General features: G+C 37.2%; 1 protein-coding gene and 1 pseudogene across 3 annotated transcripts in view; both read left to right on the forward strand.

Annotated features, from left to right (window-relative positions):
• The window catches only part of LOC132490739 (nucleophosmin-like), a 39,071-nt pseudogene extending 33,170 nt beyond the window's left edge, over window positions 1-5,901 (forward strand).
• The window catches only part of MAP3K13 (mitogen-activated protein kinase kinase kinase 13), a 166,150-nt gene that overhangs the window by 33,170 nt on the left and 116,973 nt on the right, over window positions 1-16,007 (forward strand). The gene's annotated exons all lie outside the window — the stretch shown is intronic.

Consider the following 16,007-nt stretch of genomic DNA (forward strand, 5'->3'; position numbering starts at 1 on the left):
TTATAGTCTGCCCTCCGTATACACAGTTCCTCCCTCTAGGTTCCAAATTTGCAGATTCAACCAACTTCAGATCATGTAGTACCATACAGTGTACTATTGAAAAAAATCTAAGTGGACCCATGCAGTTCAAACCTGTATTGTTCAAGGGTCAACCATACCATGATCATGGATTATAGAACTCAAAACTGTTGAGACGCCAATTCTCCCTAAATTAATGTATAGATCCAATACAACCTCTATCAGAATTCTAGCAGGCATTTTTTTTTCGAAAGCTAACACAAATACAACACTACTATGTAATATCCAGCCCACATTTAGATGTTGGAGGTAGGAGTTTATTAATTAATTAATTTATTTTTGCTGTGTTGCGTCTTCATTTCTGTGCGAGGGCTTTCTCCAGCTGTGGCAAGCGGGAGCCACTCTTCATCATGGTGCGCGGGCCTCTCACTATGGTGGCCTCTCTTGTTGCAGAGCACAGGCTCCAGACGCGCAGGCTCAGTAGTCGTGGCTCACGGGCCCAGTTGCTCCGCGGCATGTGGGATCCTCCCAGACCAGGGCTCGAACCCGTGTCCCCTGCATTAGCAGGCAGATTCTCAACAACTGCGCCACCAGGGAAGCCCCTAGCAGGCATTTTTGAAGAAATTTTCAAGCTGATTCTAAAATTTATTTGGAAATGCAATGAATATAGAAGAGCTAAAACTATCTTGAAAAGAAACAAGGTGGAAGATTTATAATATGTGATTTTAAGACTTTAAAGCTACAGTTAATCAAGTATTGCCCTAAGCATAGATAAATAATATCAATGGGACACAATAGTGCGTCCAGAAATCGGTCACACATATAAGGTCAATTGATTTTTGATCAAGGTGGCAAGTAAGTTCAATGGGAAAAGGATAGTCTTTTTAAACATGTTGCTGGATCAAATGGATTTTCTTATGGGGGAAAAAAAAAGAACCTCCATGTCTTTCTCACTCCATACACAAAAATTAAATAGGCATGGATCATAGATCTAAATATAAAACTCAGAACCAAGAGCTAGGAAAAACAAAGAAAAATATCTTTGCAATCTTGGAGTATGCAAAGATTTCTTGAGCAGGCACTGAAAGCACTAACCATAAAAGTAAATTAAATAAAATTAAATGAACTTACGTTCTTACTGCAAGACTTCTCGGGACCTTTATTAATGTTTTTAGTAAGAGGATCATGCAGCATTTCTCAGCATGTTTGACCACAGAAGCCTTTTTCATCTGGAGCACTGAACTAAAATACAGGAGTGAGTGTGGCATAGAATTTACTTGGAGAAGTGTTGCTTCAGTCCTCTCCTCAAAACATACTATTTTTGAGGGTTGTAATAAGTTAATGATCATTTTCTCCCTCTTTGGTGTGAATTACTGTAATTGCATCCATTTCAACAGAGTGAAGAAAACCCTTCTGCCAGAAGAGCTGTAATCACTCCTGACCCCATAATGACTGGTCAGCCAGCCAACTGTTGCAGTTATTACTACCAGTAGGATTCTGGGATAGTGTCACATTAGATTGAAATTTGCCATAATAAGAGGAATAAAGAGTGACTGAAGATACAAAGCATTTTTGCATTCTGCCTGCTGCTGTTTCCATATACTTGTTTGGCCTGCTCTGCCCTGCTCACTTATTGCCTGGCAAACAAACTCCAAGTTATTAACCCCTTGCTTCTCTCAAATCACTCAACTCCTTTAATAATCCCAGTTCCTAATTGCTTGAAAGCCTTTTTCTTTTCCCCCTGTGGAATTCCCACTGTCTGACTCACAGTTCACTGTCCTAATCAGATTCCTCTTCCTGCTGTTTCTGCCCATGAACTGATTTTTATGGAATATGGATTGTCACATAAGAAGTAGAAGAACCAAAATAGAAAGTGGAGGGAAATCAGAGCCAAACTTTACTTAAACCAGAATTTGGCTGAAGGCTGTATTCAGAGAAAGAGATCTGAGGAAGAAGTCAAAATAGTATTGTAATGCCAGTAGAAATATATGAAGAAAAGAGAGTTTAAGGAAGTGTCCCTATAATGTTTTTGGATTGTATTTTAAAAATTGATTACTGTAACAGATATTAGTTTCTCCTGAATGTGGAAAGCTAATAGCCAGATAGGGAAATGTTATCTGTGACATCTGAATAGAGCTTACTAGAAGTTAAGACGCTTTAATTTTAGATCTGCCACTGATTTGCTTTTTGATAGTAAGTACATATATTCTTATAAAGAAAGAAATTATTGCCCTCACCCTCATTTTGAAAAAAAAATATATATTAAATATGTATATATATACACACATATGTGTGTGTCTCTGTGTATATGTATACACACACCACGTGCACACATATACACACATACCAAGCTCTGTCCCAGACACTTTTGTTGTGTGCCGTCTCATTTAATCATCTCTGTTCGTGTCTCCACTTCCTCATGCGGAGAGTGAGGTGATAATATCTCACTCTGCCTTTCTCCCAGGACAACAAATACAATCATAACCAGATAATAAAATATACTACTTCGAGCATGAGTCTAGAATTTAAGGAATAAACTTTGAATGCCATGTTGTGAGATGTGTACCATTGTTCTCATAGCAAAATGGTATGATGGATCCTGGTAAAATTCATTTCAAAATACATTTGCAATACAAACTTAGTAGAAACAATTTACACAGGTTTTCTGCAGACAGCAAAGAAACGATGGAACATCTGGAAAGTATAGAACGGCCTTTTTTCTACTTCTCGAAAAATGCAACACAAAGTAAACACACCCTTTACAGTACTTTATGACACACCTCATCAAAAACCAGGCAAGAGAGATTACTTAGGCAAATGCTTAGAGGCAGGATTACAACATAGATGACAAAAGAATTTTACATTAGAAATTGAAAACCAATTTTTAGTTTGTATTATAATAGTATAAACAAAAGGGTGGGACATACCTCAGAAGGCACCTAGGGATTGTGAGGTGTCGAATGGAAAGATGTTTATGTAACTCTACTGCTTATTAACCTGGACCCGGGAGCTGAAAGAAACTTGATGTCTTTATAGCAGCCTGATACTTTATTATAATCAGAATGGAAGTTTTAAAAGTTATTGAACCCCACCTCTAGGCTGTCTTTCCATTCTCCTGAACAGCTTTCATAATTTAATAAGTTGATGGAGGTGGGGGCACAATGGCTGCCGAATGTCTCGGAAACTACAAGCTTTCCTCACTAAAGTTCCCTAAAGTATCTAGGGGATCATAAACCAGGAAACAAACCTCTCCAAGAAAGACCATAAAAAGTTACTAATTGAAAACCTGAAAAAGGCTGCCTTATAACTCTTACCTGGAAAATGATTAGACAATAAGGTCCATAGGAACAAACATGAGAAACAAAGTGGTTTCTATGGCTGCTTTGAGAAACTGTGAAAGAAAAAATAATTTTGCCAGAACTTTTTCCAGTTGAAAGTTTCAAGAATGAAGTTTTCAGGCAATACTCTTCAGAAATCATATGAGATACACGTTAGCAGCAATAAATACAAATTGGAAATGACCAACATATAAGTGGATATTAATAGTGCTGTTTCACTGAATAAAGAAAAAGAGCAGAAAACATGAGAACCTTACACTCCAGTAGAGAAGTTACCTTCACTCAGTAGCAAGACTGTTATGCCCATCTAGTGAATTCTTAAATTTTTATATTTATTTTTTACTTCTAGAATTTCCTTCTGATTCTTTTTTTATACTTTCCATCTCTGTGGTAAAATTCCTCATTTATTCACGCTCCTTGTTTCTACTAAATCCTTTAACAGAGGGACTTATTGTGATAGCAATTACAAGAATCCATACATAAGTTAAAATTTGTAGAATTGTACACCACAGGAAGTCAATTTCACTGTGTGTTATTTACAGAAAAAACTATGGCCTATTTAAAGCAAAAATAATAACAATGTACAATAGAGTTAAGAGTGTATAAAGAAATAAAATATATGATAACAAGAGCACAAAAGTTGGGATTGAAGTAGTACAAAATAGTATGAGGGAGGTTATAATAAGTTAAAGTTATATAATATAATCTCTAAAACAGTGGTTCTTAGGGCATAGTCAGCCCAGCAGCATTAGCATCACCTGGGAGCTTGTTAGAGATGAAAGTCTCTGGCTCCACTGTGGACCTGAGTCAGCAGCTCTGGGGGTATGGCTCAACAGTCTTCCTGTGATTCTGATACATGCTAAAATGTAAGAACCATCACTTTAGAGCAAGGGTTGGGAAACTTTTTCTGTAAAGGGTCAGAGAATAATATTTTAGGCTTTGTGGGCCATATCGTCTTGCAGCGCTGCGTTCTAATAAAGTATTATTTATTCTTTAAAAAAGGCCATGAGCTGGATTTGGTCCATGTGCTGTAGTTGCTGATTTCTACTTTAGAGCAACCATTCACACACACATGCACGTGCACATATACACATAAACAGATATGGCTAAAATGCCAAAAAGGAAATAAAATGAAAAGTTAAAAAACACAAACAACCCTCTCTATACACAGTAATGTGGGACTGTAAAAATGATCATGCAAGCTGAAATCATGCAAAGTACTTTTAATATCAATGGAAAAAATTATGATTGTTCTGTGACCTTTAAAATCTTTTTTGTCATAACATTTTTGACTTTACTGTGGTGTCATGCCATCCTGTGCGGCTATTCTCCGGAACGGTAGTTATTTATCTGTCCGCTTTCTCTCCCACCTGAGTGCATGCCACCAACCCATGGAAGATTCGATGGAGATGGACATGAGCCCCGTGAGGCCCCAGAACTATCTTTTCGGTTGTGAACCAAAGGCTGACAAAGATGATCACTTTAAGGTGGATAATGATGAAAATGAGCACCCGTTATCTTCAAGAACGGTCAGTTTAGGGGCTGGCGCAAAGGATGAATTGCACACTGTTGAAGCAGAGGCGATGAATTATGAAGGCAGTCCAATCAAAGTAACACTGGCAACTTCAAAAATGTCTGTACAGCCAACGGTTTCCCTTGGGGGCTTTGAAATAAGACCACCTGTGGTCTTACGGTTGAAGTGTGGTTCAGGTCCTGTGCATATTAGCGGATAGCACTTAGTAGCTGTGGAGGAAGATGCAGAGTCAGAAGACGTAGGGGAGGAGGATGTGACACTCCTAAGTATGTCTGGAAAGCGTTCTGCCCCTGGAAGTGGTAGCAAGTTTCCACAGAAAAAAGTAAAACTTGCTGCTGATGAAGATGATGATGATGATGACAACAACGATAACTTGATGATGAGGAAGCTGAAGAAAAAGCTCCAGTAAAGAAATCTGTACGAGATACGCCAGCCAAAAATGCACCGAAATCAAACTAGAATGGAAAAGACTCAAAACCATCAATACCAAGATCAAAACGTCAAGAATCCTTCAAAAAACAGGAAAAAAAAACCTCCTAAAACAACAAAAGGACCTAGCTCTGTAGAAGACATTAAAGCAAAAATGCAAGCAACTATAGGAAAAGGTGGTCCCCTTCCCAAAGTGAAAGCCAAGTTCATCAATAATGTGAAGAATTGTTTCCAGATGACAGACCAGGAGGCTATTCAAGACTTCTGGCAGTGGAGAAAGTCTCTCTAAGAAAATAATTTAAACAGTTTGTTAAAATTTTCCATCTTATTTCATTTCTGTAGCAGTTGATATCTGGCTGTCCTTTTTATAATGCAGAGTGAGAACTTTCCCCGCCACGTCTGATAAATGTTGTCCAGGTTCCATTGCCAAGAATGTGTTGTCCAAAATTCCTGTTTAGTTTTTAGAGACAAAACTACACCCTTTGCTTGGTTTTAAGTATGTATGGAATGTTGTGATAGGACATAGTAGTAGTGGTGGTCGGACAAATGGAAATGGTGGGGAGACATATATATACATGTGAAATAAACCAGTATTTTAATAAAGTAGCACTGCTTCTCTTTCTAAAAAAATTTTTTTTATTTTTGGCTGGGGCAGTGGAAGAAGATATTTTGCTTGACTGGAAAGGAGCATTAGGGAACTTTCTAGAGGTCTAGAAGTGTTCTAGATCTTGTTTGGGGTGGTGGTTACATGAATGTGTAGAACTGTTGACATTCATTAAACAACACTTGCGATCTATGTATTTCATGTATGTAAATTATATGCCACTCAAAGATTTTTTTATGGTACAAAATAAAGGTCTGGAATAAAATTTGCAGTTCACGTTAAGTGACATCCTTATTGCAGATAAAATAAGGTAAATCATACAGAATGAATTCTTTAGGAAGAAAGATGAGGAAGGCAGTCCAGGCAGAGGAAACATTTGCAATGCTTGGGAAGAGGTATGGGAATGAATGAAGTTTGAGAAACATTGCTTTATGCGATGGGGAGCCATAGAAAGAGTTTCATTAAGGGAGTGAAATAATCAGAATGTATTTTAGAAAGATTGCTCCTGTAGGAATTGAAGGGGAAGGAGATTAGAAGCAGGGAGATATATTTGGAAGCTCTTGTTACAGGCCACATGAGAGATGAAAGGAACCTAAGGGAAAGATGTGCGAATCAAGAGTGGGACAAGGGCTTCCCTGGTGGCTCAGTGGTTGGGGGTCCGTCTGCCGATGCAGGGGTCATGGGTTCGTGGGTTCGTGCCCCGGTCTGGGAAGATCCCACATGCCGCGGAGCAGCTGGGCCTGTGAGCCACGGCCGCTGAGCCTGCGTGTGCGGAGCCTGTGCTCCGCAGCAGGGGAGGCCGCAGCGGTGAGAGGCCCGCGTACCGCAAAAAAAAAAAAAAAAAGAGTGGGGCAAAAACTTGAATGATATTTAGATGGAATCAATTGGATTTAGTGACTAGATTTATTAAAATATTAGCAAACATTTGTGAGCAGGCATTGTGCTTTGGGCTGCCGTGCCTTATCTTATTTAACCTTTACAGTAACCATCTCAGTAGATACGGTCATAATTATCACCATCACCACCACCACTGTCATTTTCTCCATTTTACAGATAATGCTAAGTAACTTGCCCAAGGTTACACAGCTTAAAAGTGCCAGACGCAAAGTTTGTAATGTACAGTTTCTCAGGAATAAATTGTGGGAATTCTTAAGATAATTTATGTCCCAACTTGCTAACACAGTAAGTGGGAAAACAATAACGGAAGACTAATTTCATGACCAAATGTAGGAAAGTCAAGCAAGTCATAAAGTCAAAAGAAATACAGTTGTCCCATAATACCCCTATGGGATTGATCCCAGAACCCCTCAAATACCAAAATCCACAGTTGCTCAAGTTCCTTATATAAAACGACCTAGTATTTGCATATAACCAAAGCACATCCTCCTGTATACTTTAAATCATCTCTAGATTACTTATAATACCTGACATAATGTAAGTGCTATGCAAATAGTTTTAAATACAATGTAAATGCTATGTAAATAGTTTCTGTTACACTACAAATTCAAATTTTGCTTTTTGGAATTCTTTTTTCAAATATTTTCTATCTGCAATTGGTTGAATCCATGGATATGGAACCCATGGATATAGAAAGCCAGCTGTGCTTGATTTAAATCAAATTCTTGGAACATATAACCTATGCCATATTTTCCAAAGAACAATTAAATAAAATTTCACTTATTTCTTTCTCTCTATATTAATTTTTCTCCAAAAAACTTTAGCAACAAGTATTAAGTTTATTAGTATACATAAGAAAAATATATAAAATTGAAATCATACTGCAATATCATTAAAAGAAATTGATTTTTTCACATAAAATATAAAAAATATTTTTTATAAATAGTATAATGTTGAGAAATATTATAAACTGGAGATTAAATTTAATACCATATGAAAAGCCTCCAAAGCACTGCTAAGAAAAACTATATTGCATTAAGTTCCTCAAAAAGAAAATACGTAATTGAAATTTACATTTTGTAAATGTACAGTATGTACATTATACATACAATGTATTGTATTGTGTTATATAATATATCCTTGTAGCTAAAATTATGCCTATTAGTTTGTACCTCTTAATCCCCTACCCCTATATTGCCCCACCCTCCCTTCCCTCTCCCCACTGGTAACCACTAGTTTGTTCTCTATATCTGTGAGTCTGCTTTTTAGTTATATTCACTAGTTTGTTGTATTTTTTAGATTCCACATATAAGTGATATCCTACAGTGTTTGTCTTTCTCTGTTTGAGTTATTTCACTTAGCATAATGCCCTCCAAGTCCATCCATGTTGCTGCAAATGGCAAAATTTCATTATTTTTTTGATGTAGTATTTCATTGTATATATGTACCATATCTTCTTTATCTATTCATCTATTGATGGACATTTAGGTTGTTTCCATATCTTGGCAATTATAAATTATGCTGCTATGAACATTGGGATGTATTGTATCTTTTTGAATTAGTGTGTTTTCTTTTTTTAGATACATACCCATTAGTGGAATTGCTGAGTCATATAGTAGTTCTATTTTTAGTTTTTTGAGAGACCCCCATACTGTTTTCCACAGTGGCTGCACCAATTTACAGTCCCACCAACAGTGTATGAGGGTTCCCTTTTCTCCACATCCTCACCAACATTTGTTATTTGTGTTCTTTCTGATGATAGCCATTCTGACAGGTGTGAGGTGACATCTTATTGTGGTTTTGATTTGCATTTCCCTGATGATTAGCAATGTTGAGCATCTTTTCATGTGCCTGCTTGCCATATGCATTTCCTTTTTGGAAAAATGTCTGTTCAGTTCTTCTGCCCATTTTTAATCTGGTTGTTTGTTTTTTTGGTGTTGCATTGCATGAGCTGTTTATATATGTTGGATATTAATCCCTTATCAGTCATATCATTTGCAAATATTTTCTTCTATTCACTAGGTTGTCTTTTTGTTTGGTGATGGTTTATTAATAGAATTTTTTTAAATTTATTTATTTTGGCTGTGTTGGCTGTGTTGGGTCTTTGTTGCTTCACGCAGGCTTTCTCTAGTTACGGCGAGCAGGGTCTACTCTTCGTTGCGGTGTGCAGGCTTCTCATTGCAGTGGCTTCTCATTGCAGAGCATGGGCTCTAGGCACGTGGGCTTCAGTAGTTGTGGCATGCAGGCTCAGTAGTTGTGGCTCATGGGCTTAGTTGCTCCGCGGCATGTGGGATCTTCCCGGACCAGGGCTCAAACCCGTGTCCCCTGCATTGGCAGGCGGATTCTTAACCACTGCGCCACCAGGGAAGCTCCCTTAATAGAATTTTTTGAGCAGTTTTAGGTTTATAGAAAAATGAGCAGGAAGTACAAAGAGTTTCCCATAAACTTTTTCACCTCTACTCCCACCCCAAGTCTTCCCTATTATTAATATCTTGCATGTAGTGTGGTACATTTGTTACAATTGATGAGCCAAAATTGATACATTATTATTCACTAAAGTCCATTGTTTACATTAGGGTTCATCTTTGTGTTGCAGGTTCTATGGGTTTTGAAAAATGTATAATGACAGGTATTTACCATTACAGTATCATGCAGAATATTTTCACTGTGCTCCATCTCTTCATCCCTCCCTCTTTCCCTCTTCCAAATTTCTGTATTTCTTTTACTGTCTCCATAGTTTTGCCTTTTCCAGAATGGTTGGAATCATATGTATGTAACCTTTCAGATTGGCTTCTGTCACTTAGCACAATTTGTTTTTTCCTTTCCGTTTTCCATCATCAGTCTCACTTGGGTATTAACAGTTTTACTAATATTTTTTTAATTAGCTGTAGGCTTTATTAATTTTTTCTTTTGTTGTTTTTTATTTCATTGGTCTCTATTCTTTATTATTTTCTCTTCTTTCTTTAGGTTTAGTTCTACTTTTTGTAATTCTTACTTTAGGTTTAGTCTGCTCTATTTTTTTTTTTTTTTGCTTTTTATTTTATATTGGAGCATAGTTGATTAACAATGTTTTGTTAGTTTCAGGTGTACAGCAAAGTGATTCAGTTATACATATACATGTATCTATTCTTTTTCAAATTCTTTTCCCATTTAGATTATTACCAAATATTGAGCAGCATTCCCTGTGTTGTACAGTAGGTCCTTGTTGGTTGTCTGTTTTAAATATAGCAATGTGCTCTGTTTTTTCTAGCTTTTTTGGTGGAAACAAGATCAAGATTATTACTTCAAAATCCTTCTTCTTCTCTAAAACACACATTTAAAGCTATAAAATTTCCTCTAAGCACTGTTTTCTTTGTATCTTGCACATTGTGGCATGTTGGGTTTGTTTCATTTTCATTTAGTTTGAAATCTTTTCTAATTTTCTTTGTGATTTGTTTTTTCACCCGTGGGTTATTAGATGTGTATTTTTAGTATCCAGATATTACAGGGATTTTTTTATTGCAGTAGAGTTGATTTACAATATTATATTAGTTTCAGGTGTACAACATAGTCATTCAATATTTTTAAAGATTATACTCCATTTAAAGTTATTACAAAATAATGGATATACTTTATTCTGCTGTACAGTATATCCTTGTTCCTTGTCTACTTTGTACATAGTAGTTTGTATCTCTTAATCCTATACCCTTTCTTGCCCCCACTTCCTCTCCTCACAGGCAAGCACTAGTTTGTTCTCTATATCCATAAGTCTGTTTCTGTTTTGCTGTATACATTTGTTTGTTTTATTTTTTAGATTCCATATATAAGTGATAACAGAGTATTTGTCTTTCTGTAACTTATTTCACTAAGCATAATACTCTCTAGGTCCATCTATGTTTTTGCAAATGGCAGAATTTCATTCTTTTTTATGACTGAGTAATATTCCATTGTGTATATATACCACATCTTTATCCATTCATCTGTTGAAGGACACTTAGGTTGCTTCCATATCTTGGCTAATAATGCTGCTATGAACATTGGGGCACATGTATCTTTTCAAATTAGTTTTTGTTTTTTTCATATACATACCCAGGAGTGGAATTGCTGGATCGTGTGGCAGTTCTATTTTTAGTTTTTTGAGGAACCTCCATACTGTTTTCCATAGTGGCTGCACCAATTTACAATCCCACCAACAGTGTACAAGGGTTCTCTTTCTGTGTACCCTCGCCAGCATTTGTTATTTGTGGTCTTTTTGACAATTCTGACAGGTGTGAGGCGAACAGGGATTTTTAAAAAAGGTATCTTATCAATATATAAAAATACTTATCTCACTGATGTCTAATTTAATTTGTATATGGTCAGTGAACATACTCTTTAAAATTTGTCTGGAAATTTATTTATTTTTTTAAAAAAATATTTATTTATTTATTTGGCTGCTCTGGGTCTTAGTTGCAGCACTCGGGATCTTTGTTGCCACGTGCGGGATCTTTGTTGTGGCACGTGGGATCTTTAGTTGCAGCATGTGGGATCTTTAGTTGCAACATGCAGGCTCTTAATTGCGGCATGTGGGACCTAGTTCCCTGACCAGGGATTGAACCTGGGTCCCCTGCATTGGGAACACAGAGTCTCAACCGCTGGACCACCAGGGAAGTCCCTGGAAATTTATTGAGAAACATTTTAAGGCCCAGAATAAGGTCTATATTGGTGCAACTATCTTTGCACTTATGTATTCTGTGGCTGCTAAGTGCAATGTTCCATGAGTGTCAATTAGAGCAAGATGGTTGATAGTATTGTTTAAGTCTATCTGCTTATGGATTTCTTTTGTCTACTTCCATTATTACCTATTATTGAGAAAGCGGTGTTAAAATCGCTATGATTGTGGACTTATCTATTTCTGTAGTTCTGTCATCCCATACTTTGAAGCTCTGTTGTTGATTATGTCCATATTTAGGATTATTTTGTCTTCTTGATTAAGTGGCCCTATTATTATTATATTAAATCTCCCTCTTTATCTCTGCTAATGCTCTTTGTTTTGAAGTCTGTTTTGTCTGGTAAAACAGTCACACCAGCTTTTTTATGCTTAGTATTTGAATGGTATATCATTCCTTCCTCCTTTTATTTTCAAATTGTCTGTCTTTTTTATATATGAGTTGTGTTTCTTAGAAATAGCATATAATCAGATCTTGCTTTCTTTAATACAGTCTCAGTCTTTACCTTCTAGTCCATCTACATTTAATATAGTTATTGATATGGTTGTACTTAGGTGTACTTTGTTTTTTGTTTTCTGTTTATCCCATCTGGCGTTTTTTGTTCCTTATTTCTTCCTTTGATTGATCAATTGACTTTAGTTTAATCAAATGTTTTGTAGTATTCTATTTCAATTCATCTAATGACTGCTTAGCTGTATCTTTTAAATATTTTTTAGTACTTGCTGTAGCAATTTTATTGTGTATCCTTAAATGATCACATTCTACATATTAACATGATATGATTTCTTATATAATGTAAAATATGTGTATATAAAATATGACAGTAGGAATAAAAGATGGGATGTAATAGAACATGCTTTAGGGTAACATAAGGGATACTTGTGGCATTGAAACTGTTCAGTATTTTAACTGCGGTGATGGACATATGAACCTACACAGATGATAAAATTGTATAGAATGTAATGCACACTCACACAAATACACACACAAATGAGTACAAATAAAATGGGGGAAATCTGAGTAAGATCAGTGGATTATGTCAATAACACTATCCTGTTTGTGATATCATACTATAATTTTGCATAATGTTAACGTTGGGGAAAACTGGACAAAGTTTATGAGGGATTGCTCTGTATTTCTTCTAATTGTATGTGAATCTACAATTATCTCAATAAAAATTTCAATTTAAAAAATGTTCTTGCTATAAGGCAACCATACTTTATTGCTTAAAGTAATGGGCCTTCAAGTATCAAGGAAGAAAAAAGTTAGAGAAAGGATATTTCTACTTTGATTCATAATATATAAAACTAGAATATTCAACACTGCTTCTCAGTTCACATTGCCTGGTTGGTGGAGAGTGGTAGAAGGGATTCAGAACAGTACTCATCAACTTGCCTGCACTTATGTGTTCCAGATGCGGGCCAGCTGTGCACCCACAATCCTTTATTGCCATGGCTCGGGCCTAGAGAGACTTTAATAAAAGTAATTATTGAAATAACAAATCTAGCCTCCTATGTTCAGGAAGGACTGTGTTACAATTGTCCTAGCCCAAAGAGATTTTATCCTGCATTTAAGAATTTACAAGAAGAAAATCCTATAACTTTGTTCAATCAACAAATGTTTCTTGAATACCTTCTATTTATTGAAGTACTCTGCTAGTTGCTGAAGACATAGGAATGAAAATGACAGTTATTGATTTCAAGCAGCTTAGGGTTTAGTGTAGAATACAAACTTATATACTAGTCATTACAATACAGATATGTTAGAAATATGCAAAGGGTGCTGTGGAAACACGTCCAACAGATCCAGGGGTGTCATCAAGGGATTCTGAAGGGATAATCTTAAAGGTTAAGTAGAAGCAAGGAAGAGGTGACAGGGCACCCGAGGGAGAGCAACAGCAAGATCATGTAGCCTAGTAGCTTAGGAGAACAAGCCATTCACTCTGACTAGAGCCTAGAGCTAGGAGTGGCAGGAAGTGAGGACAGAGAACTTGGTAAGGGACACTATTGTGTGTTGGGGCGTTGAATAGTGTTCCCCTAGAATCCATATTCACCTAGAACCTCAGAATGTGACCTTATTTGGAAATAGACTCTTTGTAGTTATGATTATTTAAGTTAATACGAGGTCGTTCTGGGTAGGGTGGACCCTAAATCCAATGAGTGATACCCTTATAAGAAGAGGAGAGGACACACAGAGAGAGAAGCGGCCATTTGAAGACAGAGGTAGAGATTGGAGTGAAATGACTACGAGCCAAGGAACACCAAGGATTGCTGAGAGCCACCAGAAGTTAGGAAGAGGAAAGATCCTCCCTAGAGCCTTCAGAGGGAGCATGACCCCACTGATACCTTGACTTTAGACTTCTAGTCTCAAGAACTGTGAGGGAATAAATTTCTGTTGCTTTAAGCCACCCAGTTTGTATAATTTGTAACAGCAGACCTAAGAAATGAATGCAATATTTGACCCATATTCTGCTTACTATGTGTAAGCCCATTGTGATGGTTTTAAGATATGTCCAGAAATTCTTTTATTCCTCCCTTCAAGAGATAGAGCCTAATTCCTCTCGCCTGGAGTGTGGGCTGGACCCTAATGACTTGCTTCTAATGAATGAATAAAGGGAAAATGAGGGCATGCAGCTTTGAGACCAGGTCAGGGGTTAGCGAACTTTACTATATGGGCTGGCCGCCTATTTTTATAAATCAAGTTGTATTGGAACATATCGTCCCCATTTGTTTACATATTGTACGTAGCTGACTTTGCACTGAAACAACTGAGGTAAGTAGTTACAATACTCTATGGCATGCAAGCCTAAAATATTTATTATTTAGCCCTTCAAGAAAGTTTACGACAATGAGTTATCACCTCACGCTGGTCAGAATGGCCATTATCAAAAAATCTAGAAACAGTAAATGCTGGAAAGGGTGTGGTGAAAAGGGAAACCTCCTGCACTGTTGGTAAATTGATAAACCACTATGGAAAACAGTATGGAGTTTCCTTAAAAAACTAAAAATAGAACTACCATATGACCCAGCAATCCCACTACTGGACATGTACCCTGAGAAAACCACAATTCAAAGAGTCATGTACCACAATGTTCATTGCAGCTCTATTTACAATAGCCAGGACATGTAAGAAACCTAAGTGTCCATTGACAGATGAATGGATAAAGAAGATGTGGCACATATAGTAGAACATTAATCAGCCATAAAAAGAGATGAAACTGAGTTATTTGTAATGAGGTGGATGGACCTAGAGTCTGTCATACAGAGTGAAGTAAGCCAGAAAGAGAAAAACAAATACCGTATGCTAATGCATATATATGGGATCTAAAGAAAAAAAAAAAGGTACTGATGAACTAGTTGCAGGGCAGGAATAAAGAGGTAGACATAGAGAATGGACTTGAGGACATGGGGTGGGAGGGCAAAGCTGGGGCAAAGTGAGAGTAGCATCGACATATATACACTACCGAATGTAAAATAGTTGGCTGGTGGGAATCAGCAGCATAGCACGGGAAGATTGGCTGGATGCCTTGCGATGACCTAGAGGGGTGAGATAGGGAGGATGGGAGGGAGGCTCAAGAGAGAGGGGATATGGGGACACGTATATGCAAATGGTGATTTGTTGTGCAACAGAAACTAACACGGTATTGTGAAGCAATTATACTCCAATAAAGATCTATTAAAAAAAAAGTTTGCTAATCCCTGAACTAGGTCATAAAAAGCACTGCAGCTTTTTCCTTGCTCTTGATTAACTTTCTTTGGGTGAAGCCAGCTGCCTGGTCACGAGGACACTCAGAAATTCCTGTTATCAAGGAATTGAGGGCTCCTGCAAACAGCTATGTGAGTGAACAGTCTTGGAAGTACAATTGACCCTTGAACAATGTGGGAAGGTTTGGGGGACCAACCCTCTGCTCAGTTAAAAATCCACATATAACTTACAGGTGGCCCTCTTTAGTCATGGGTCTTCCATATCTACAGTTCCACATCCAGATACTCAACCAACCGCAGATCATGTATTACTGTAATATTTTTAAAAGCCACATGTAATTTTTTAAAAGCCACATGTAAGTGGACCCACACAATTCTAACCTGTGCTGTCCAGGGGTCAACTTTAGTTCCTCAAGCCCCAGGCAAGCTTTCAGATGACTGCATCCCAGTCAACAGCTTGACTGAAACTTCCTGAGAGACCCTGAGCTGGAACCACCCACCTAAGCTGCTCCCAGATTCCTGACCTTCAGAAACTATGTGAAATAATAAAGATTTGTTGTTTTAAGCTGCTAGGTTTTGGGCAATTTGTTATGCTGCAATACATAACCAATTCACTCATCCTCCCCTTCTGCAGTTTTCCATGCTGCCTACAAGTTGCTCTGCATGCCTTATCTATGCCTCTGGCTTTGCTATTTTAGAAACGCTGGGAAATAAGACCTTTATATAAAGAAACTCCCAGATGACACAGATAAGACTTAGGAAACAAAGGATATTGGAAGGCGGGGGCTGTATCTT

The sequence above is a fragment of the Mesoplodon densirostris genome, chromosome 5, assembly GCF_025265405.1.
Source record: "Mesoplodon densirostris isolate mMesDen1 chromosome 5, mMesDen1 primary haplotype, whole genome shotgun sequence".
Classification (NCBI taxonomy): domain Eukaryota; kingdom Metazoa; phylum Chordata; class Mammalia; order Artiodactyla; family Ziphiidae; genus Mesoplodon; species Mesoplodon densirostris.